Source organism: Schistocerca serialis, chromosome 3, assembly GCF_023864345.2.
Source record: "Schistocerca serialis cubense isolate TAMUIC-IGC-003099 chromosome 3, iqSchSeri2.2, whole genome shotgun sequence".
NCBI classification, from domain to species: Eukaryota; Metazoa; Arthropoda; class Insecta; order Orthoptera; family Acrididae; genus Schistocerca; species Schistocerca serialis.
In genome coordinates this window covers 1,068,033,680-1,068,056,137 of record NC_064640.1, presented here as the reverse complement: position 1 = coordinate 1,068,056,137, position 22,458 = coordinate 1,068,033,680, and positions in this window count along the sequence as shown.

The window sequence follows — 22,458 nt, the reverse complement described above, 5'->3', positions numbered from 1 at the left end:
TTAAGGCGGCATTGTGCCTTTTGTATTTAATTCCTATGCTATTTCTGTGTCTCATCGTCAATGTGTATGTCCAAGGAATACATTGAACCTGCAGTGGTGTATCGGAAACTAATACTGGTCTCACAGGAAAGGATCAAAGCACAGACTCTAAGAAGTCTCACTCTTCTTGCATTTAAGGAGGCATTGTGCCTTTTGTATTTAATCCCGATGTAATTTCGGTGTTTCATCGTCAATGTGTATGTCCAAATAATACAATGAACCTGCTGTGGTGTATCGGAAACCAATACTGGTCTCACAGGGAATGCTCAAATCACCGACTGTAAGCAGAGTCTCTATTCTTGTACTTTAGTTGGCATTGTGCCTTTTGCATTTAATTCCGATGGAATTTCTGTGATTCATCGTCAATGTGTATATCCAAGGAATAAATTGAACCTGCAGTGGTGTATCGGAAACTAATACTGGTCTCTCAGGGAATGCTCTAAGCACCGACCATAAGATGAGTCTCTATTCTTGTAGTTAAGGCGGCATTGTACATTTTTTATTTAATTCCGATGCCATATCAGTGTTTCATCGTCAATGCGATGGTCCAAGGAAACACGGAACCTGCAGTGGTGTATCAGAAACTAATAATGGTCGCACAGGGAATGCTCTAAGCACCGACTGTAAGAAGAGTCTCTATTCTTGTACTTAAGGCGGCATTGTGAATTTTGTGTTTAATTCGGATGCGATATCTGTGTGTCATCGTCAATGTGAAGGTCCAAGGAATACATTGAACCTGCAGTGGTGTATCGGAAACTAATAATGGTGTCACAGGGAATGCTCAAAGCACCGACTGTAAGTAGAGTCTCTATTCTTGTACTTAAGGCGGCATTGTGGCATTTGTATTTAATTCAAATGCGATTTCTGTGTTTCATCGACTTTGTGAAGGTCCAAGGAATACATTGAACCTGCAGTGGCGTATCGGAAACTAATACTGGTCGCACAGGAAAGGATAAAAGCACAGACTCTAAGAAGTCTCAGTCTTCTTGCACTCAAGGCGGCATTGTACCTTTTGTATATATTTACGATGTAATTTATGTGTTTCATCGTCAATGTGTATGTCCTAGGAATACATTGCCCTGCAGTGGTGTATCGGAAACTAATACTATTCCCGCAGGGAATGCTCAAAGCACCAACTGTAAGAAGAGTCTCTACTCTTGCACTTAAGGCGGCATTGTGCCTTTTGTATTTAATTCCGATGTAATTTCATTGTTTCATCGTCAATGTGCATGTCCAGCGAATAAATTGAACCTGCAGTGGTGTATCGGACTCTAATACTGGTCTCACAGAGAATGCTCAAATCACCGACTGTAAGAAGAGTCTGTATTCTTGTACTTAAGGCTGCATTGTGCCATTTGTATTTTATTCCGATGCGATTTCTGTGTTTCATCGTCAATGTGAAGGTCCAAGGAATACATTGAACGTGCAGTGGTGTATTAGAAACAAATACTGGTCTCACAGAGAATGCTCATAGCACGGTCTGTAAGGGGAGTCTCTATTCTTGCATTTAAGGCAGCATTGTGCCTATAGTATTTAATTCCCATGTAATTTCAGTGTTTCATCGTCAATGTGTATGTTCAAGGAATACATTGAACTGGCAGTGGTATATCGGAAACTAATACTGGTCTCAAACGGAATGCTCAAAGCCCCGACTGTAAGAAGAGTCTCTATTCTTGTACTTAAGGCTTAATTGTGACTTTTGTATTTAATTCCGAGAGCGATTTCTGTGTTTCATCGTCAGTGTGAAGGTCCAAGGAATACATTGAATCTGCAAAGGTGTATCGGAAACTAATACTGGTCTCACAGGAAAGGATCAAAGTACAGACTCTAAGAAGACTCACTCGTCTCGCACTTAAGTCGGCATTGTGCCTTTTGTATTTAATTCCGATGTAATTTCAGTGTTTCATCGTCAATGTGTATGTCCAAGGAATACATTGATCCTGCAGTGGTGTATGGGAAAGTAATACTGGTCTCACACGGAATGCACAAAGCACCGACTTCAAGAAGAGACTCTATTCTTGTACATAAGGCGGCATTGTGCCTTTTGTACTTAATTCCGATGCGATTTCTGTGTTTCATCGTCAATGTGTATGTCAAAGGAATACATTGAACCTGCTGTGGAGTATCTGAAACTAATACTGTTCTCACAGGAAAGGATCAAAGCACAGACTCTAAGAAGTCCCACTCTTCTTGCACTTGATGCGGCTTTGTGCATTTTGTATTTAATTCCGATGCGATTTCTGTGCTTCATCGTCAATGTGAAGGTCCAAGGAATACATTGAACCTGAAGTGGTGTATCGGAATCTAATACTGGTCTCAAAGGAAAGGATCAGGGAACAGACTCTAAGAAGACTCACTCCTCTTGCACTTAGGGCGCCATTGTGCCTTTTGTATTTAATTCCGATGCTATTTCTGTGGTTCATCGTCAATGTGTATGTCCAAAGAATACATTGAACCTGCAGTGGTGTATAGAAGAGTAATACTGGTCTTACAGGATAGGATCAATGCACATACTCTAAGAAGTCTCACTCTTCTTGCTTTTAATGAGGCATTGTGCCTTTTGTATTTAATTCCGATGTAATTTCGGTGTTTCATCGTCAATGTGTATGTCCAAGGAATACAATGAGCCTGCTGTGGTGTATCGGAAACTAATACTGGTCTCACAGGGAATGCTCAAAGCACCGACTGTAAGCAGAGTCTCTATTCTTGTACTTAAGGCGGCATTGTGCCTTTTGTATTTAATTCCGATGCGATTTCTGTGTTTCATCGTCAATGTGTATGTCCAATGAATACATGGAACCTGCAGTGGTGTATCGGAAACTAATACTGGTCCCGCAGGGAATGCTCAGACACCGACTGTAAGAAGAGTCTCTACTCTTGCACTTAAGGCTGCATTGTGCCTTTTATATTTAATTCCGATGTAATTTCAGTGTTTCATCGTCAACATGTATGTCCAAGGAATACATTGAACCAGCAGTGGTGTATCGGAAACTAATACTGGTCCTGCAAGGAATGCTCAAAGCACCGACTGTAAGAAGAGTCTCTACTCTTGCACTTAAGGCGGCATTGTGCCTTTTGTATTTAATTCCGATGTAATTTCAGTGTTTCATCGTCAATTTAAATGTCCAAGGAATACTTTGAACCTGCAGTGGTGTATCGGACTCTAATTCTGGTCTCACAGGGAATGCTCAAATCACCGACTGTAAGAAGAGTCTGTATTCTTGTACTTAAGGCTGCATTGTGCCTTTTGAATTTTATTCCGATGCGATTTCTGTGATTCATCGTCAATGTGAAGGTCCAAGGAATACAATGAACGTGCAGTGGTGTATCAGAAACAAATACTGGTCTCACAGAGAATTCTCATAGCACGGACTGTAAGGGGAGTCTCTATTCTTGCACTTAAGGCAGCATTGTGCCTATAGTATTTAATTCCCATGTAATTTCAGTGTTTCATCGTCAATGTGTATGTTCAAGGAATACATTGAACTGGCAGTGGTATATCGGAAACTAATACTGGTCTCACACGGAATGCTCAAAGCCCCGACTGTAAGAAGTGTCTCTATTCTTGTACTTAAGGCTTAATTGTGACATTTGTATTTAATTCCGAGAGCGATTTCTGTGTTTCATCGTCAGTGTCAAGGTCCGAGGAATACATTGAATCTGCAGTGGTGTATCGGAAACTAATACTGGTCTCACAGGAAAGGATCAAAGCACAGACTTTAAGAAAACTCACTCGTCTTGCTCTTAAGTCGGCATTGTGCCTTTTGTATTTAATTCCGATGTAATTTCAGTGTTTCATCGTCAATGTGTATGTCCGAGGAATACATTGAACCAGCAGTGGTGTATGGGAAACTAATACTGGTCTCACACGGAATGCTCAAAGCACCGACTTCAAGAAGAGACTCTATTCTTGTACTTAAGGCGGCATTGTGCCTTTTGTGTTTAATTCCGATGCGATTTCTGTGTTTCATCGTCAATGTGTAAGTCCAAGGAATACATTGAACCTGCTGTGGAGTATCTGAAACTAATACTGTTCTCACAGGAAAGGATCAAAGCACAGACTCTAAGAAGTCTCACTCTTCTTGCACTTGATGCGGCTTTGTGCATTTTGTATTTAATTCCGATGCGATTTCTGTGCTTCATCGTCAATGTGAAGGTCCAAGGAATACATTGAACCTGAAGTGGTGTATCGGAATCTAATACTGGTCTCAAAGGAAAGGATCAGGGAACAGACTCTAAGAAGACTCACTCCTCTTGCACTTAGGGCGCCATTGTGCCTTTTGTATTTAATTCCGATGCTATTTCTGTGGTTCGTCGTCAATGTGTATGTCCAAAGAATACATTGAACCTGCAGTGGTGTATCGAAGAGTAATACTGGTCTTACAGGATAGGATCAATGCACATTCTCTAAGAAGTCTCACTCTTCTTGCTTTAAATGAGGCATTGTGCCTTTTGTATTTAATTCCGATGTAATTTCGGTGTTTCATCGTCAATGTGTATGTCCAAGGAATACAATGAACCTGCTGTGGTGTATCGGAAACTAATACTGGTCTCACAGGGAATGCTCAAAGCACCGACTGTAAGCAGAGTCTCTATTCTTGTACTTAAGGCGGCATTGTGCCTTTTGTATTTAATTCCGATGCGATTTCTGTGTTTCATCGTCAATGTGTATGTCCGAGGAATACATTGAACGTGCAGTGGTGTATCGGAAACTAATACTGGTCCCGCAGGGAATGCTCAAACACCGACTGTAAGAAGAGTCTCTACTCTTGCACTTAAAGCTGCATTGTGCCTTTTATATTTAATTCCGATGTAATTTCAGTGTTTCATCGTCAACATGTATGTCCAAGGAATACATTGAACCTGCAGTGGTGTATCGGAAACTAATACTGGTCTCACAAAGAATGCTCAAAACACCGACTGTAAGAAGAGTCTCTATTCTTGTAGTTGGGGCGGCATTGTGCCTTTTGTATTTAATTCCAATGCGATTTCAGTTTTTCATCGTCAATGTGAAGGTCCAAGGAACACAATGAACATGCAGTGATGTATCGGAAACTAATACTGGTCTCACAGGAAAGGATCAAAGCACAGACTCTAAGAAGTCTCACATATCTTGCACTTAAGGCGGCATTGTTCCTTTTGTATTTAATTCCGATGTAATTTCAGTGTTTCGTCGTCAATGTTTATGTCCAAGGAATACATTGAACCTGGAGTGGTGTGTCGGAAACCAATACTGGTCTCACAGGGAATGCTCAAAGCACCGACTGTAAGGAGAGTTTCTATACTTGTACTTAAGGCGGCATTGTGCCTTTTGTATTTCATTCCGATGCGATTTCTGTGTTTCATCGTCAATGTGTGTGTCCAAGGAATACATTGAACCTGCAGTGGTGTATCGGAAACTAATACTGGTCTCACAGGGAATGCTCAAAGCACCGACTGTAAGAAGAGTCTGTATTCTTGTACCTAAGGCTGCATTGTGTGTTTTGTATTTCATTCCGATGCGATTTCGGTGTTTCATGGTCAATGTGAAGGTCCAAGGAATACATTGAACCTGTAGTGGTGTATCGGAAACTAATACTGGTCTCACAGGAAAGGATCAAGGCACAGATTTTATGAAGTTTCACTCTTCTTGCACTTAAGGCGGAATTGTTCCATTTGTATATAATTCTGATGTAATTTCAGTGTTTCATTGTCATTGTGTATGTCCAAGGAATACATTGAACCAGCAGTGGTGTATCGGAAACTAATACTGGTCTCACACGGAATGCTCAAAGCACCGGCCTTAAGAAGAGTCTCTATTCTCGTACTTAAGGCGGTATTGTGCCTTTTGTATTTACTTCCGATGCGTTTTCTGTGTTTCATCGTCAATGGGTATGTTCAAGGAATACATTGAACCTGCAGCGATGTATGGAAACTAATACTGGTCTCACACGGAATGCTCAAAGCACCGACTTCAAGAAGGGTCTCTATTCTTGTACTTAAGGCGGCATAGTGCCTTTTGTATTTTATTCCGATGCGATTTCTGTGTTTCATCGTCAATGTGAAGGTCCAAGGAATACATTGAACCTGCAGTGGTGTATCGGAAACTAATACTGGTCTCACAGGAAAGGATCAAAGCACAGACTCCAAGAAGAGTCACTCTCCTTCCACTTAAGGCGACATTGTGCCTTTTGTATTTAATTCCGATACGATTTCAGTGTTTCATCGTCAATTTGAAACTCCGTGGAATACATTAAACCTGCAGTGCTGTATCGGAAACTAATACGGGTCTCACAGGAAAGGATCAAAGCACAGACTCTAAGAAGTCTCACTCTTCTTGCACTTAAGGCGGCATTGTGCCTTTTGTATTTAATTCCGATGTAATTTCAGTTTTCCATCGTCAATGTGAATGTCCAAGAAATACATTGAACCTGCAGTGGTGTATCGGAAATTAATACTGGTCTCACAGGGTATGCTCAAAGCACCGACTGTAAGAAGAGTCTCTATTCTTGTACTTAAGGCGGCATTGTACCTTTTGTCTTTAATTACGATGTAATTTCAGTGTTTCATCGTCAATGTGTATTTCCAACGAATACATTGAACCTGCGATGGTGTATCGGAAACTAATACTGGTCTCACAGGGTATGCTCAAAGCACCGACTGTAAGAAGAGTCTCTATTCTTGTACTTAAGGCGGCATTGTGCCTTTTGTATTTAATTCCGATACGATTTCTGTGCTTCTTCGTCAATGTGAAGGTCCAAGGAATACATTGAACCTGAAGTGGTGTATCGGAATCTAATACCGGTCTCACAGGAAAGGATCAAAGCACAGACTCTAAGAAGACTCACTCTTCTTGCACTTAAGGCGGCATTGTGCCGTTTATATTTAATTCCGATGTAATTTCGGTGTTTCATCGACAATGTGTATGTCCAAGGAATACATTGAACCTGCTGTGGTGTATCGGAAACTAATACTGGTCTCACAGGGAATGCTCAAAGCACCGACTGTAAGCAGAATCTCTATTCTTGTACTTAAGGCGGCATTGTGCCTTTTGGATTTAATTCCGATGCGATTTCTGTGTTTCATGGTCAATGTGAAGGTCCATGGAATACATTGAACCTGCAGTGGTGTATCGGAAATTAATACTTGTCTCACACGGAATGCTCAAAGCACCGACTGTAAGAAGAGTCTCTATTCTTGTACCTAAGGCGGCACTGTGCTTTTGTATTTAATTCCGATGCTATTTCTGTGTTTTATCGTCAATGTGAAGGTCGAAGGAATACATTGAACCAGCTGTGGTGTATCGGAAACTAATACTGGTCTCACAGGAAAGGATCAAAGCACAGACTATAAGAAGTCTCACTCATCTTGCACTTAAGGCTTCATTATGTCTTTTATATTTAATTCCGATGTAATTTAGGTGTTTCATCGGCAATGTGTATGTCCAAGGAATACTTTGAACGTGCTGTGATGTATCGGAAACTAATAATGGTCTCACAGGGAATTCTCAAAGCACCGGCTGTAAGAAGAGTCTCTACTCTTGCACTTAAGGCGGCATTGTGCCTTTTGTATTTAATTCCGATGTAATTTCAGTATTTCATCGTCAATGTGAATGTCCAAGGAATACATTGAACCTGCAGTGGTGTATCGGACTGTAATTCTGGTCTCACAGGGAATGCTCAAATCACCGACTGTAAGAAGACTCTGTATTCTTGTACATAAGGCTGCATTGTGCCTTTTGTATTTTATTCCGATGCGATTTCTGTGTTTCATCGTCAATGTGAAGGTCCAAGGAATACATTGAACGTGCAGTGGTGTATCGGAAACAAATACTGGTCTCACAGAGAATGCTCATAGCACGGACTGTAAAGGGAGTCTCTATTCTTGCACTTAAGGCAGCATTGTGCCTATAGTATTTAATTCCCATGTAATTTCAGTGTTTCATCGTCAATGTGTATGTTCAAGGAATACATTGAACTGGCAGTGGTATATCGGAAACTAATACTGGTCTCACACGGAATGCTCAAAGCCCCGACTGTAAGAAGAGTCTCTATTCTTGTACTTAAGGCTTAATTGTGACTTTTGTATTTAATTCCGATGCGATTTCTGTGTTTCATCGTCAGTGTGAAGGTCCAAGGAATACATTGAATCTGCAGTGGTGTATCGGAAACTAATACTGGTCTCACAGGAAAGAATCAAAGCACAGACTCTAAGAAGACTCACTCGTCTTGCTCTTAAGTCGGCATTGTGCCTTTTGTATTTAATTCCGATGTAATTTCAGTGTTTCATCGTCAATGTGTATGTCCAAGGAATACATTGAACCTGCAGTGGTGTATGGGAAACTAATACTGGTCTCACACGGAATGCTCAAAGCACCGACTTCAAGAAGAGACTCTATTCTTGTACTTAAGGCTGCATTGTGCCTTTTGTATTTAATTCCGATGCGATTTCTGTGTTTCATCGTCAATGTGAATGTCCAATGAATACATTGAACCTGCTGTGGAGTATCTGAAACTAATACTGTTCTCACAGGAAACGATCACAGCACAGACTCTAAGAAGTCTCACTCTTCTTGCACTTGATGCGGCTTTGTGCCTTTTGTATTTAATTCCGATGAGATTTCTGTGCTTCATCGTCAATGTGAAGTTCCAAGGAATACATTGAACCTAAAGTGGTGTATCGGAATCTAAAACTGGTCTCAAAGGAAAGGATCAGGGAACAGACTCTAAGAAGACTCACTCCTCTTGCACTTAGGGCGCCATTGTACCTTTTGTATTTAATTCCGCTGCTATTTCTGTGGTTCATCGTCAATGTGTATGTCCAAAGAATACATTGAACCTGCAGTGGTGTATCGGAGAGTAATACTGGTCTTACAGGATAGGATCAAAGCACATACTCTAAGAAGTCTCACTCTTCTTGCATTTAATGAGGCATTGTGCCTTTTGTATTTAATTCCGATGTAATTTCGGTGTTTCATCGTCAATGTGTATGTCCAAGGAATACAATGAACCTGCTGTGGTGTATCGGAAACTAATACTGGTCTCACAGGGAATGCTCAAAGCACCGACTGTAAGCAGAGTCTCTATTCTTGTACTTAAGGCGGCATTGTGCCTTTTGTATTTAATTCCGATGCGATTTCTGTGTTTCATCGTCAATGTGTATGTCCAAGGAATACATTGAACGTGCAGTGGTGAATCGGAAACTAATACTGGTCCCGCAGGAATGCTCAAACACCGACTGTAAGAAGAGTCACTACTCTTGCACTTAAGGCTGCATTGTGCCTTTTATATTTAATTCCGATGAAATTTCAGTGTTTCATCGTCAACATGTATGTCCAAGGAATACATTGAACCTGCAGTGGTGTATCGGAAACTAATACTGGTCTCACAAAGAAAGCTCAAAACACCGACTGTAAGAAGAATCTCTATTCTTGTACTTAGGGCGGCATTGTGCCTTTTGTATTTAATTCCAATGCGATTTCTGTTTTTCATCGTCAATGTGAAGGTCCAAGGAACACATTGAACATGCAGTGATGTATCGGAATCTAATACAGGTCTCACAGGAAAGGATCAAAGCACAGACTCTAAGAAGTCTCACATATCTTGCACTTAAGGCGGCATTGTTCCTTTTGTATTTAATTCCGATGTAATTTCAGTGTTTCGTCGTCAATGTTTATGTCCAAGGAATACATTGAACCTGGAGTGGTGTATCGGAAACTAATACTGGTCTCACAGGAAAGGATTAAAGCACAGATTTTATGAAGTTTCACTCTTCTTGCACTTAAGGCGGAATTGTTCCATTTGTATATAATTCTGATGTAATTTCAGTGTTTCATTGTCATTGTGTATGTCCAAGGAATACATTGAACCAGCAGTGGTGTATCGGAAACTAATACTGGTCTCACACGGAATGCTCAAAGCACCGACCTTAAGAAGAGTCTCTATTCTTGTACTTAAGACGGTATTGTGCCTTTTGTATTTAATTCCGATGCGATTTCTGTGTTTCATCGTCAATGGGTATGTTCAAGGAATACATTGAACCTGCAGTGGTGTATGGAAACTAATACTGGTCTCACACGGAATGCTCAAAGCCCCGACTTCAAGAAGAGTCTCTATTCTTGTACTTAAGGCGGCATAGTGCCTTTTGTTTTTTATTCCGATGCGATTTCTGTGTTTCATCGTCAATGTGAAGGTCCAAGGAATACATTTAACCTGCAGTGGTGTATCGGAAACTAATACTGGTCTCACAGGAAAGGATCAAAGCACTGACTCCAAGAAGTGTCACTCTTCTTGCACTTAAGGCGACATTGTGCTTTTTGTATTTAATTCCGATGCGATTTCAGTGTTTCATCGTCAATTTGAAAGTCCGTGGAATACATTGAACCTGCAGTGGTGTATCGGAAACTAATACTGGTCTCACAGGAAATGCTCATAGCACCGACTGTAAGAAGAGTCTCTATTCTTGTACTTAAGTTGGCATTGTGATTTTTGTATTTAATTCCGATGCGATTTCTGTGTTTCATCATCAATGTGATGGTCCAAGGAATACATTGAACTTGCTGTGGTGTATCGGAAACTAATACTGTTCTCACAGGGTATGTCCAAAGCACCGACTGTAAGAAGAGTCTCTATTCTTGCACTTAAGGCGGCATTGTGACTTTTATTTTTAATTCCGAAGCGATTTCTGTGTTTCATTGTCAATGTGATGGTCCAAAGAATACATTGAACCTGCAGTGGTGTATCGAAAACTAATACTGGTCTCACTGCAAAGGATCAAAGCACAGACTTTAAGAAGTCTCACTCTTCTTGCACTTAAGGCGGATTTAATATCAGTGTTTCATTGTCAATGTGTATGTCCAAGGAATACATTGAACCTGCAGTGGTATCGGAAACTAATACTGAACTCACAGGGAATACTCAAAGCACCGACTGTAAGAAGCGTCTCTATTCTTGTACTTAAGGCGGCATTGTGCCTATTGTATTTAATTCCGATGCGATTTCTGTGTTTCATCGTCAATGTGTATGTCCAAGGAATACATTGAACCTGCAGTGGTGTATCGGAAATTAATACTGGTCTCACTCGGAATGCTCAAAGCACCGACTGTAAGAAGAGCCCCTATTCTTGTACTTAAGGCGGCTTTGTGCCTTTTGTATTTAATTCCGATGCGATATCTGTGTTTCATCGTCAATGTGAAGGTCCAAGCAATACATGGAACCTACAGTGGTGTATCGGAAATTAATACTGGTCTCACACGGAATGCTCAAAGCACCGACTGTAAGAAGAGTCTCTATTCTTGTACTTAAGGCGGCATTGTACCTTTTGTCTTTAATTACGATGTAATTTCAGTGTTTCATCGTCAATGTGTATGTCCAACGAATACATTGAACCTGCTGTGGTGTATCGGAAACTAATACTGGTCTCACAGGGTATGCTCAAAGCACCGACTGTAAGAAGAGTCTCTATTCTTTTACTTAAGGCGGCATTGTGCCTTTTGTATTTATTTCCTATACGATTTCTGTGCTTCTTCGTCAATGTGAAGGTCCAAGGAATACATTGAACCTGAAGTGGTGTATCGGAATCTAATACCGGTCTCACAGGAAAGGATCAAAGCACAGACTCTAAGAAGACTCACTCTTCTTGCACTTAAGGCGGCATTGTGCCGTTTATATTTAATTCCGATGTAATTTCGGTGTTTCATCGTCAATGTGTATGTCCAAGGAATACATTGAACCTGCTGTGGTGTATCGGAAACTAATACTGGTCTCACAGGGAATGCTCAAAGCACCGACTGTAAGCAGAATCTCTATTCTTGTTCTTAAGGCGGCATTGTGCCTTTTGGATTTAATTCCGATGCGATTTCTGTGTTACATGGTCAATGTGAAGGTCCAAGGAATACATTGAACCTGCAGTGGTGTATTGGAAATTAATACATGTCTCACACGGAATGCTCAAAGCACCGACTGTAAGAAGAGTCTCTATTCTTGTACTTAAGGCGGCACTGTGCCTTTTGTATTTAATTCCTATGCTATTTCTGTCTTTTATCGTCAGTGTGAAGGTCGAAGGAATACATTGAACCAGCTGTGGTGTATCGGAAACTAATACTGGTCTCACAGGAAAGGATCAAAGCACAGACTCTAAGAAGTCTCACTCAACTTGCACTTAAGGCTTCATTATGCCTTTTATATTTAATTCCGATGTGATTTAGGTGTTTCATCGTCAATGTGTATGTCCAAGGAATACTTTGAACCTGCTGTGATGTATCGGAAACTAATAATGGTCTCACAGGGAATTCTCAAAGCACCGGCTGTAAGCAGAATCTCTATTCTTGTACTTAAGGCGGCATTGTGCCTTTTGTATTTAATTCCGATGAGATTTCTGTGATTCATCGTTAATGTGTATGTCCAAGGAATACATTGAACCTGCAGTGGTGTATCGGAAACTAATACTCGTCTCACAGGGAATGCTCAAAGCACCAACTCTAAGAAGAGTCTCTATTCTTGTACTTAAGTCGGCATTGTGCCTTTTGTATTTCATTCCGATGCGATCTCTGTGTTTAATCGTCAATGTCAAGGTCCAAGGAATACATTGAACCTGGAGTGGTGTATCGGAAACTAATACTGGTCTCACATGGAATGCTCAAAGCACCGACTGTAAGAAGAGCCTCTATTCTTGTACTTAAGGCGGCATGGTGCCTTTTGTATTTTATTCCGATGCGATTTCTGTGTTTCATCGTCAATGTGTAAGTCCGAGGAATACATTGAACCTGCAGCGCTGTATCAGAAACTAATACTGGTCTCACAGGAAGGGAACAAAGCACAAACTCTGAGAAGTGTCACTCATCTTGCACTTAAGGCGGCATTGTGCCTTTTCTATTTAATTCCGATGCGATTACAGTGTTTCATCGTCAATGTGTAAGTCCGAGGAATACATTGAACCTGCAGCGCTGTATCGGAAACTAATACTGGTCTCACAGGAAAGGATCAAAGCACAGACTCTAAGAAGTCTCACTCTTCTTGCACTTAGGGCGGCATTGTGCCTTTTGTATTTAATTCCGATGTAATTTCAGTGTTCCATCGACAATTTGTATGTCCAAGGAATACATTGAACCTGCAGTGATGTATCGGAAACTAATACTGGTCTCACAGGGAATGCTCAAAGCACCAACTCTAAGAAGAGTCTCTATTCTTGTACTTAAGTCGCCATTGTGCCTTATGTATTTAATTCCGTTGCGATTTCTGTGTTTCATCGTCAATGTGATGGTCCAAGGAATACATTGAACCTGCAGTGGTGTATCGGAAACCAATACTGGTCTCACAGGGTATGCTCAAAGCACCGACTGTAAGAGGAGTCTCTATTCCTGAACTTAAGGCTTCATTGTGCTTTTTTTATTTAATTCCGATGCGATTTCAGTGTTTCATCGTCAATGTTTATGTCCAGTTAATACATTGAACCTGCAGTGGTGTATCGGAAACAAATACTGGTCTCACAGGGAATGCTCAAAGCACCGAATGTACGAAGAGTCACTATTCTTGTACTTGTGGCGGCATTGTGCCTTTTGTATTTAATTCCGATGCGATTTCCCTGTTTCATCGTCAATGTGAAGATCCGAGGAATACATTGAACCTGCAGTGGTGTATCAGAAACTAATACTGGTCCCACAGGGAATGCTCAAATCACCGACTGTAAGAACAGTCTATATTCTTGTACTTAAGGCGGCATTGTGCCTTTTGTATTTAATTCCGATTCGATTTCTGTATTTCATCGTCAATATGAAGGGCCAAGGAGTACATTGAACCTGCGGCGGTGTATCGGAAAGTAATACTGGTCTCAGAGGAACGGATAAAAGCACAGACTCTAATAAGTCTCATTCTTCTTGTACTTAAGGCGGCATTGAGTCTTTTGTACTTAATTCCGATGTAATTTCAGTGTTTCATCGTCAATGTGTATGTCCAGTTAATACATTGAACCTGCAGTGGTGTATCGGAAACAAATACTGGTCTCACAGGGAATGCTCAAAGCACCGAATGTACGTAGAGTCACTATTCTTGTACTTGTGGCGGCATTGTGCCTTTTGTATTTAATTCCGATGAGATTTCCCTATTTCATCGTCAATGTGAAGGTCCGAGAAATACACTGAACCTGCAATGGTGTATCGAAAACTAATACTGATCTCACAGGGAATGCTCAAAGCACCCACTGTTAGAAAAGTTTCTAATCTTGTACTTAAGGCGGCTTTATGCCTTTTGTATTTAATTCCGATGCGATTTCTGTGTTTCGTCGTCAATGTGAAGGTCCAAGGAATACATTGAACCTTCAGTGGTGTATCGGAAACTAATACTGGTCTCACAGGGAATGCGCAAAGCACCGACTGTAAGAAGAGTCTGTAATGTTGTACTTAAGGCGGCATTTTGCCTTTTCTATTTAATTCCGATGCGATTTCCATATTTCTTCGTCAATGTGAAGGTCCTAGGAATACATTGAACCTGCAGTGGTGTATCGGAAACTAATACTGGTGTCACAGGAAAGGATCAAAGCACAGACTCTAAGAAGCCTCACTCCTCTTGCTCTTACGGCGGAATTGTTCGTTTTGTATTTAATTCCAATGTAATTTCAGTGTTTCATTGTCAATGTGTATGTCCAAAGAATACACTGAACCTGCAGTGGTGTATCGGTAACTAATACTGGTCTCACAGAGAATGCTCAAAGCACCGACTGTAAGAATGGTCTCTATACCTGTACTTAAGGCGGCATTGTGCCTTTTGTATTTAATTCCGATGCTATTTCTGTGTTTTATCGTCAATGTGAAGGTCCAAGGAATACTTTGACCCTGCAGTGGTGTATCGGAAACTAATACTGGTCTCACACGAAAGGATCAAAGCACAGACTCTAAGAAGTCTCACTCTTCTTGCACTTAAGGCGGCATTGTGCCTTTTATATTTCATTCCGATGTAATTTCGGTGTTTCATCGTCAATGTCTATGTTCAAGGAATACATTGAACCTGCTGTGGTGTATCGGAAACTAAAACAGGTCTCACAGGGAATGCTCAAATCACCGACTGTAAGCAGAATCTCTATTCTTGCACTTAAGGCGTCATTGTGCTTTTTGTTTTTAATTTCGATGCGATTTCAGTTATTCATCGTCAATGTGTAAGTCCGAGGAATACATTGAACCTGCAATGCTGTATCGGAAACTAATACTGGTCTCACAGGAAAGGATCAAAGCACAGACTCTAAGAGGTCTCACTCTTCTTGCACTTAAGGCGGCATTGTGCCTTTTGTATTTAATTCCGACGTAATTTCAGTGTTCCATCATCAATGTGTATGTCCAAGGAATACATTGAACCTGCAGTGGTGTATCGGAAACTAATACTGGTCTCACAGGGAATGCTCAAAGCACCGACTGTCAGAAGAGTCTCTATTCTTGTACTTAAGTCGGCATTGTGCCTTTTGTATTTATTTCCGATGCGATTTCTGTGTTTCATCGTCAATGAGAAGATCCAAGGAATACATTGAACCTGCAGTGGTGTATCAGAAACTAATACTGGTCTCACAGGGAATGCTCAAATCACCGACAGTAAGAAGAGTCTATATTCTTGTACTTAAGGCGGCATTGTGACTTATGTATTTAATTCCGATTCGATTTCTGTATTTCATCGTCAATATGAAGGGCCAAGGAATATATTGAACCTGCAGTGGTGTATCGGAAACTAATACTAGTCTCACAGGAAAGGATAAAAACACAGACTCTAAGAAGTCTCATTCTTCTTGTACTTAAGGCGGCATTGAATCTTTTGTATTTAATTCCGATGTAATTTCAGTGTTTCATCGTCAATGTGTATGTCCAAGGAATACATTCAACCTGCAGTGGTGTATCTGGTCTCTCAGGGAATGCTCAAAGCACCGACTGTAAGAACAGTCTCTATTCTTGTAGTTATGGTGGCATTGTGCCTTTTGTATGTAATTCCGATGCGATTTCTGTGTTTCATCGTCAATGTGAAGGTCCGAGGAATACACTGAACCTGCAGTGGTTTCTCGGAAACTAATACTGGTCTCACAGGGAATGCTCAAAGCACCCAATGTAAGAAAGGTTTCTAATATTGTACTTAAGGCGGCTTTGTGCATTTTGTATTTAATTCCGATGCGATTTCTGTGTTTCATCGTCAATGTGAAGGTCCAAGGAATACATTGAACCTGCAGTGGTGTATCGGAAACTAATACTGGTCTCACAGGGAAAGCTCAAAGCACCGACTGTAAGCAGAATCAATACTCTTGTACATAAGGCATCATTGTGCCTTTTGTATTTAATTCGGATGCGATATCTGTGTTTCATCGTCAAAATCAAGGTCCAAGGAATACATTGAACCAGGAGTGATGTATCGGAAACTAATACTGGTCTCACAGGGAATGCTCAAAGCACCGACTATAAGAAGAGTCTCTATTCTTGTACTTAAGGCGGCATTGTGCCTTTTGTATTTAATTCCGATGCGATTTCTGTGTTTCATCGTCAATGTGAAGGTCCTAGGAATACATTGAACCTGCAGTGGTGTATCGGAAACTAATTATGGTCTCACAGGAAAGGATCAAGGCACAGACTCCAAGAAGTGTCACTCTTCTTCCACTTAAGGCGGCATTTTGCCTTTTGTATTTAATTCCGATGTAATATCAGTGTTTCATCGTCAATGTGTATGTCCAAGGAATACATTGAACCTGCAGTGTTGTGTCGGAAACTAATACTGGTCTCACAGGGAATGCTCAAAGCACCGACTGTAAGAACAGTTTCTATTCTTGTACTTATGGTGGCATTGTGGCGTTTGTATATATTTCCGATGCGATTTCTGTGTTTCATCGTCAATGTGAAGGTCCGAGGAATACACTGAACCTGCAATGGTGTATCGGACACTAATACTGGTCTCACAGGGAATGCTCAAAGCACCCACTGTAAGAAAAGTTTCTAATCATGTACTTAAGGCGGCTTTGGGCCTTTTGTTGTGTCGGTAGCTGGGCCGACACCGTGAAGTTGAGATGGCTGAAAAGGCAAGCTAGACTAACGCAGACGGGCGTGAAGTACTGGAACAGGATACGTAATTAATGTTAGGAAGAAAAGTACGGAGCAGGTTTAATACTTAACTTTACTCGATCCTAGTGGTACATGGATCTTGACGATACACAGGAGACTTTAAGTACAATCACTGTATGGCTAATGGCGCCTTGCTAGTTCGTAGCCATTAACTTAGCTGATGGCTATTCTGTCTCTCGGCTAATGAGAGAGAAAGGCTTCGTACATCTGGTCGGTAGCTAGGTTCTCGTACAACTGGGGCGAGTGCTCTCTCGTATCACGAGACCTGCCTTGGTGGTTGCGCTAGGTCTGCGATTACACAGTGGCGACACGCGGGTCCGACATGTACTAAATGGACCGCGGCCGATTTAAGCTACCACCTAGCAAGTGTGGTGTCTGGCGGTGACACCACATTCCTCCCCCGCAAATCGGCGAACGGTCGTGTGATAAGGCTTCCGCCCGCCGTGGGGAGGACCACATGTTGACGTATGCGATGAGGTGGGGAGCCTAACAACAGGCGAGGCTGTGCCACCCGCACCCGGCCATTCGGTCCGAGGGGAGCTAGGAAACGCCTGAAAAACTAGTCCAGGGTGCACGTCAACATGCGGTGTATGCGCCCGTAAAGAGACAGGAGGGACCGAAGTATCAACCTCCATTGCGTCGGGGTAGCCGACGCGCGATGACGTCATGTGGTCCGGAGCGGGCGGGAGTTCCATGGCGGAGGACAGCTGGGCACGGGAAGCGATCGGCGGCGCGTGACCCTGGGAGGCGCTTGGCGGCTGCAACGAAGCGTCGAATGCGGGCGGCGCCGGCGGGAGAACAAGCGGCGGCGGCGGCGGCTGCTGCAGCTGCGGCGGCGGCGGCGCGTCGCCATGGGGCAAAATGGAAGGCATCGTCGGTAACACCTGGGGATGAGGCGAGCCAGTAGATGGGTCCCCAGGGCGCTGACCGGACGGCACCGTCGCTGAAAGCAGACGGGGAGCGGCAGAACCCGAGCGACGACAGAGGCGCAGCTGATTGAGATGCCGACGCACCTCACCAGAGGCCCCCAAAACCAAATACATCGCGCGGCCGAGGCAGCGAAGAATGCGCCCTGCGAGCCAACGCCGTGAACCTCGATAGTTGCGATAAAATACAACGTCGCCTGGAGCAAAAGCAGGAGTCTGCCGCAGCACAGGAACCTGATGCGGCGGATGCAGCAAAGACATCAAGGTGCGATGAGGACGACCGAGGAGCAACTCAGCCGGCGAGCGACCATCTCGGGGCTGAGAGCGATACGAAGACAAAAAGAGCAACAATGCGTCCTCCCGAGAATGCGACTCTTTCAATTTCAACATCTGTGACTGGAAAGTCCGGACCAATCGTTCAGCGGCACCGTTGGACTGAGGCGAAAACGGCGCGGATGTCAGATGTTGAATACCATTGGCCTGGCAGAATGACTGAAATTCTGCGGACATGAATTGTGGGCCATTGTCGGAAACAATAGTCTGCGGAAGACCTTCAATGCAAAAGATAGCAGACAACGCTTGGATGGTGGCGGAGGACGTCGTGGAAGACATCCGGACAACAAAAGGAAAATTACTGAAGGCGTCGACCAGAACCAACCATCGAGCATTCCAGAATGGACCAGCAAAATCAATGTGCAAGCGTTGCCAAGGGGAAGTGGCTTTTGGCCACGCAAAGACTTTCCGCGGCGGTGCGGACTGTTGTTCGGCACACGCCGGGCTCGAAGAACACAAATTCGTAATCGCAGCATCGATTCCGAACCAAGTACAGTGCTGACGAGCAAGTTGTTTCGTTCGCACTATACCCCAATGTCCTTGGTGAAGAAGCCGTAAAACAGAGGACGGTAACTAACGTGGGACCACGACTCTGGACTGATCATTATCAGAACGCAACAACAAAACACCACGTCGAACAAAAAGTCTCTCCTTGTGAGCAAAAAGTCGGCGAACCAACGGATCCTCGATCCGAGACTTTGACAAAGGCCATTGCGTAGCAACAAAACGTAAAACAGTAGCAAGGACAGGGTCAGCAGCTGTGGCTGTAGCGACACGACGAAAATCAATCGGAAACGATTCGACCACTTCATCGGTTTCCGAATCAATGAACATGCAAGCAAGTTCGGAAGAATCGAATGCTTTATCCTCAGCAACAGGCAAACGGGACAACGTATCGGCGTTTCCGTGCTTAGCAGTGGACCGATACAAGATATCGTAGCGGTACTGCGAGAGGAAAATAGACCAGCGAATGAATTTCTGCGCTGTACGTGGAGGTACAGGCTTGGTCGGATGAAAAAGCGATGTCAAAGGTTTGTGGTCTGTGATGATGGTAAAGTGACGACCATACAAGAAATCATGGAACTTAGTAACACCAAACACGAGAGCCAAAGCTTCTTTCTCCATCTGTGAATAATTTCTTTGCGCAGACGAGAGCAATTTGGACGCAAAGGCAATAGGGCGATCATGGGAGCCAACTTTGTGCGCAAGCACAGCACCGATCCCGAAATCCGATGCATCTACCCTCAACAAAAGGGGTTTCTGGGGATCGAATGGCGTAAGGCAAGTATTAGAAAGCAACGCCGATTTCAACTGGCGAAAGGCGCGTTCGCATTCGGTCGTCCAGAGAAACGGAACACCTGTACGGCGTAAGCGATGAAGCGGAGCTGAAATGAAAGAGGCATTGCGCACATTCACTCACACCATGTGATTCTACATTGTTCAATGTTCTTGCGACCTCCTGACGCAATGCGTGGGGAACATTGCGCGCCCTGAAAAATTTCGGTTGCGCGTTTACCTTCAGTTCTAAATGTGCGTCATAGTTTTTAGCGCAACCTAAGCCCGGTGCAAAAATGTCTGCAAATTCGTCACACAGCCGAGAAACACTGTCTGTAGGCACAGTCTGATTCACTGATAGGACCTGATTTACAATAGACATGTTAAACAACTGAAATAAATCTAGACCAAACAAGTTCACTGCAGAAGAAGAACGAAGAACGTAAAATGACACAAGTTTTGTTTGTCCCTTGTATGTTGCAAGAAGGCTGCACTGTCCTAACACAGGAATTGTCTGTCCGGAATATTTAGTTAGCTTAACATTTGCGGAACGCAACGGAGGTTGGCCCAGTTGTTTGTACGTGTCATGATTGAGCAATGAAACTGCAGCTCCGGTATCGAGCTGGAATGGTATCACTTTGCCCTCAAAGTCTAAGTCCACAAAAAGTTTATTGTCCTGCTGACGACAAGAGCGACTGTTTTGTGCAATTGGAACAGACACTGGTACAGAATCACTTGCTAATTGACGTGATTTCCGGCGACGTCGGCGCACAGATTTTGTGGGACGATCACAGTCACTGTTAGAGAATGTGTCACTGGACGAAGCGGAATTAACGACATGAATGTCCATAGGCGAAGGTCCACGAGCCTGAGTGTCCTTGGTTCGATTCCGGCGCGAAGCAATGGGCCTGGAATGATTGTGATTGTCTGATCTGAGCTTTTTCTGGCAAACACTTTGAACATGTCCTTTCCTATTGCAGAAAAAGCAAATAGCTTGGCGTGACGGGCAATGTTCACGCGAATGTCTAGTAGCACACCGCGGGCACGATTTCACTACAGTTGTGGGCTGGCGCGGCACACGTGGCTTAGCGCGCGGCGGCAGCTGTGCGGACGTGCGCGAGGCCCGGTTACCGGGCCGCGCAGCGCGTCCAGCGGGCCGGTTAATGTTACACACGGCTGGCGAAGTTTCAAAAGATTCCTGAGCACAGTCAAGTGTGTCCTGTCTATCCAATATGTCTATCACTTGTTGAAGGGAGGGATTAACTAGTTTCAAAATTTGCTCCCGTATGCGAACATCAGAAACGTTCTGTGCAATTGCATCACGCACCATTGTATCTGAATAAGAAAGACCACAGTCACATTCAAAGGCACAGTCCCTAGTAAGTCCTTGCAATGTTGCTACCCACTCCCTATTAGTTTGACCGGCCGTACGTTTTGTACGAAAGAACGTATACCGTTTCGCAACCACATTAACTGTTTCTTTGAAATAGGCATCTAATGCAGACAAAATTTCCTCATAGGACAGAGTTGCTACGTCGCGTCGGGGAAACAATTTCACTATCACACGGTATGTGGACACGCCGACACAAGAAAGCAAAAACGGCTGCCGCTCTTTACCTTGAATTCTGTAGGCTGCTAGATGAAAGTTGAACTGGCGAGACCACTCGTGCCAGGTCTCATCGGCTGCCACGTATGGTCGAAAGGGAGGTGCAACAGCGTTTAGTGGCAGCGGTAGCGAAGAAGCGGCGGCGGCCGCATCGGTGTGCAGCGCACGTTGACCCTGGACGAGCTGTCCAAGGGCATCCAATAACGCCTGCGTCTGCTGATTCTGCAAGCGATATAATTCGGACAGTACATCTGGAGAATGTGGCGAAGCCATGACACAATTAAATGTAAGCAATCAGAAAGAACTCTTTTCCCTCGTCGCCAATGTTGTGTCGGTAGCTGGGCCGACACCGTGAAGTTGAGATGGCTGAAAAGGCAAGCTAGACTAACGCAGACGGGCGTGAAGTACTGGAACAGGATACGTAATTAATGTTAGGAAGAAAAGTACGGAGCAGGTTTAATACTTAACTTTACTCGATCCTTGTGGTACATGGATCTTGACGATACACAGGAGACTTTAAGTACAATCACTGTATGGCTAATGGCACCTTGCTAGTTCGTAGCCATTAACTTAGCTGATGGCTATTCTGTCTCTCGGCTAATGAGAGAGAAAGGCTTCGTACATCTGGTCGGTAGCTAGGTTCTCGTACAACTGGGGCGAGTGCTCTCTCGTATCACGAGACCTGCCTTGGTGGTTGCGCTAGGTCTGCGATTACACAGTGGCGACACGCGGGTCCGACATGTACTAAATGGACCGCGGCCGATTTAAGCTACCACCTAGCAAGTGTGGTGTCTGGCGGTGGCACCTCACCTTTTGTATTTAATTCCGATGCGATTTCTCTGTCTCATCGTCAATGTGAAGGTCCCAGGAATACATTGAACCTGCAGTGGTGTATCGGAAACATAAACTGGTCTCACATGGAATGCGCAAAGCACCGACTGTAAGAAGAGTCTGTATTGTTGTACTAAAGGCGGCATTTTGCCTTTTCTATTTAATTCCGATGCGATTTCTATGTTTCTTCGTCAATGTGAAGGTCCTAGGAATACATTGAACCTGCAGTAGTGTCGCGGAAACTAATACTGGTCTCACAGGGAATGCTCAAATAACGGACTGTAAGAAGAGTTTCAATTCTTGTACTTATGGCGACATTGTGCCTTTTGTATTTAATTCAGATGCGATTTCTGTGTTTCATCGTCAATGTGAAGGTCCAAGGAATACATTGA